The sequence below is a fragment of the Hipposideros armiger genome, unplaced genomic scaffold (genome assembly GCF_001890085.2).
Source record: "Hipposideros armiger isolate ML-2016 unplaced genomic scaffold, ASM189008v1 scaffold_497, whole genome shotgun sequence".
In the NCBI taxonomy this organism is placed as follows: Eukaryota; Metazoa; Chordata; class Mammalia; order Chiroptera; family Hipposideridae; genus Hipposideros; species Hipposideros armiger.
The window spans coordinates 1,037,070-1,040,574 of record NW_017731847.1 but is presented as its reverse complement, the minus strand read 5'-3'; the positions used below and the strand labels follow the sequence as shown (position 1 = coordinate 1,040,574).

At 53.1% G+C, this 3,505-nt stretch overlaps 1 long non-coding RNA gene across 1 annotated transcript; it reads right to left on the bottom strand.

The window, feature by feature from the left end:
• Positions 1-19: 19 nt before the first annotated feature.
• LOC109395974 (uncharacterized) lies at positions 20-3,027 on the bottom strand. Its single transcript, XR_002126765.1, has 3 exons — positions 2,496-3,027; positions 2,231-2,315; positions 20-1,091 (listed from the first exon to the last, which is right to left on the bottom strand). It is a non-coding gene; the product is annotated as an uncharacterized LOC109395974 (long non-coding RNA).
• Positions 3,028-3,505: the final 478 nt, after the last annotated feature.

Here is a 3,505-nt window from a genome sequence, read left to right as displayed (position 1 = left end):
AATGAGCTGCCTGCTTGGGCCAAGTCCAAGACAAACAAACAGCCACTGCGATCTGGGCCCCACCAAGGCTTCAGGCTTCCTGGGTCCCGCAGAGGAGGCTGGAGGAGGAGGGACTGAAACCCCAGGATCTCTCCTTCCTGGACTCCAAGTCTCCCCTCACTCCCTCCAGGATTCTCTGAAACAGGCTGCCCTGTTGTACTCTAGAACCTTCTGGAAAATGCGAAGCTTTCCAGGGCTTACCTCTCTGATGCACATCAAAGACCGTGAATAGGAGCTTCTAAAAATACCGATGCCTGGGCCCCACCACCATTGGTATTTATTAAAGCTCCCAAGTGACGCTGTGCAGTCAGGATTGAAATCCAGGGAGTTAACAGAATGTACTAGAAGCAACTGTCAAATTTGAGATGCATCAGGCTTACCTGGAGGGCATGTTAAACTACTGACTGCCGAGCTACCCCCCAAGTTTCTCATTCGGTAGTTCTGGGGCAGGGCCCGAGAATAGACATTTCTTACAAGTTCCCAGCTGATGCTCTTGGTCTGGGGACCACACTTGGAGAAGCCCTGGCTATGAAGTCGGACAGCCCAGGTTCAAATCCCAGCTCTGCCACACGCAGATGACTATCTACCTATGAGGGCTTCAAAGGCTGAACAAACACCCTGTATCTGCCCATAATAATGTTCAATGAACATTGTTATCACTTCAAATACATTGAATGACTAGGAGGTCAGGCTACAGAAATCTTGGGTAATAGCATGTGACTTTGAACCATCATTTTAATCAGGGCCTCAGTTTCCCCATCTGTAAAATGGAGATAATGACACCCTGGCTCAGCCCACTTTACAGGTTTGTGGAAGGATCAAAGGAGTTCCCTGACGCGAAAGTGTTTTGGATACTTATAGAGCCCAGTGGAGAGTTTTATTAGAAAGGGGCCAGGCAAGCACAGCCCCATCCTGGATCCACAGGCAGGGTTCCTTGCTCGCTGAGGACAGCTTCACGTGCTGGTGAGAGGCATCCCGGTGCCTCCCTCCAGCTGCCACCTTCAGGCATTGGCACTCCTGTGTAGGGAAGCGGCTGGTGGCTCTTCAAATATCTAAGAGGAAGAGACAGGGTGCTGTGGGAGCAGCCTCCCCCCACCCCCACCCCACTCACCTCACCAGCATTTCTGCTAAAAAAAGAAATGTGGCAGAGACCAAAGGTGTGCAAAGATTTCTCTCCCCAGGCCCTTACCACACTGGCCAGCCAGCGGCCCTTCCTCCTTGACCCTACCGCTCCCTTTCACACCTGTCCACCCACACACCTCCGCCCCCCTGCCACCAGGGAGGGGACATGAGCAAAAACTGCAGTCCCCAGAAGGCCAAGAGGGCTGGAGGAAACGACTGCTCTGCTCAGGCTAGGAACTTGTGCATTTGAGTCCATCCCTTTCAGTTCAACTCACATGGCATACCTGCTAGTATAAGGTTAACAGGCTAGTTAATATGCTAGTTAATGCTTTCTACATTAAAAAAAATAAAAAATAAAAAATAAAAAACATATTTGGGAGGAGTACTAGCCTCACAAAGGCTGAGTTGGAAAGAGCTGGGAGGCCCTGGCAGTGAAGGCATGAGAAGGGAGTTGTCCCCCACACTGCTGGTGGGGAGGGACAATCAGGCTTGACTTTACTCAGGGCAATTTGGCAGAACAGGTCAAAAGCCTGAAAATGTACATACTCTGACCCAGGGGTTCAGGTTTAAGAATCCATCCCAAGGAAATATCACAAAATGATCAGTCTGGTTTGAGTCATGGCTCCAATGGGCAAGTTATGGCCTTGTCCCTAAAATGGGGCTTAATAATTGCATCCCACCCCACAGGGTTGAGGAAGAAGTGAGGCAAGGCCTCCCATGCAGTAAGTGCTCATGAATGTTAGTATCCTGTCTGGGGGTTCCCCCAGATGCAGACCCCACGACAGGATTTGGGAGGTGAGCCCAGGAAGCACGTGGGGCTGTGGGGCGGTGGCACAGGAGGGGGGGAAGCCCACGCAGGCACATTTCTCAAACTCCATACGGAATGAGCTGCCTGCTTCCGGAAGGTGAGGCGGGGTACCTAGCTGTCTCCGTTCCTTTAAGTCTTGTGTTTAAATGCTCAGCACTGCCTGCCTCCACAATTCTTTTCCGTGAGAGAAAAAGAAAGCTTTCTCTGGTTTGAGCCACTTATTTTGCTTTTCTGTTACAGGCAGCTGAGTTGAATCCTTACCTGAAGCTGGAGGCCAGTGGATGTCCCCTCAAGACGCTGGCTGTCCAAGCGACCCATTGTGAAGACTCACTGGGACAGGCAGGTGCTGTGGTGCCAACATCACATCAGGGAAATCGTCTCGCCAAGGGACCCCATTCACCCTACCTACCTCCTAGGCAGGGGTTCGGCACCTTGCCCCAGTCTCCAGCTGTCTGGCAGGGACACCTCCCCAGGCACAGGGTCCATGCGCCCAGCCCTTCCTCCTATATGCTTCTCCACAACTTACCTGTTCTGTGTGCCCTTCTCCTTGGCCTCTGCTCTGTTAGACAATAGCCAGCACACCTGACAAGTGGATTGGTATTACTGGGTTAGTGTGTCACCCGCCCAAGCAGCAAATGTGCGTTTTTGACAGGGCCAGGAGACAAAGCCGTATGCTCAGGGCCAAATGACGTGAAAGTCACCAGAAACCAACAGGCTGCCCCGCCGCTGGTCTCGTTTCCTCTCTTCCACTCCCATTTCCTCCGTCCCATCCCTTCCCTTGGCACAGCTGGCCATGGCCACAGCTCCTACCTCAGCAGATGCCTGGTCCCCACCCCTCCAGCACCATTGGGCCTGAGCTGCCATACTGAAAGCGAAAGGAGGAGCTGGAGCAGGCAGAAAAATAATAAAACCACTGAAAGAAACAGCTGGCAGAATATTGGAAAAATTCCCAGGCGGGAGTTCCCAGCCCTCAAGGGCTATGCTAGGCTGAGGACATTCTGAAAGGGCAATCTTGAAATGTGTTCATAACATTGTTGCCAGCTCATGGGAGTACTACCTGTTCCCTGCACCCCACCCTCCCCCGGAAAGGGTATACGTAGGCAGTTGGAGTTGCGCTTTGAGGGTCAGAGCAGAGCTGGGGTGGGAGGGAGAGGCTGGGGCTAAGGGGAGTGGGGGACAAGGGCATGGACCCTGATGGGTGGGCCGAACAGTGCCTGAGGGGCCCGGCCTTCCTGGGATTCGGGAGGCAGGGTCTTTCCCTGAGGCAGAACACAGCAAGGAGAAGGCTTGGCAAAGTGGTCCAGAGGGTGTGAGTGCAGGTGTGGGGAGGGGCACGCTAAGAGGCTTTGTTGACAGCATCCAGGTGGTGGCAGCCAAGAAAATTAAGTTGGCAGCTCTTCCCTAAGCCAGAGCGAGGTCCTACATCCGTTCAGGAAACGTGGATGAAAACTGGAAGAGGTTGAATCAGGGATCTGGCTTGTGCTTCTGGGAGTCTGGAGCCGGCACGCAGTGGCTGGCAGACAGGGAGACAAAAGC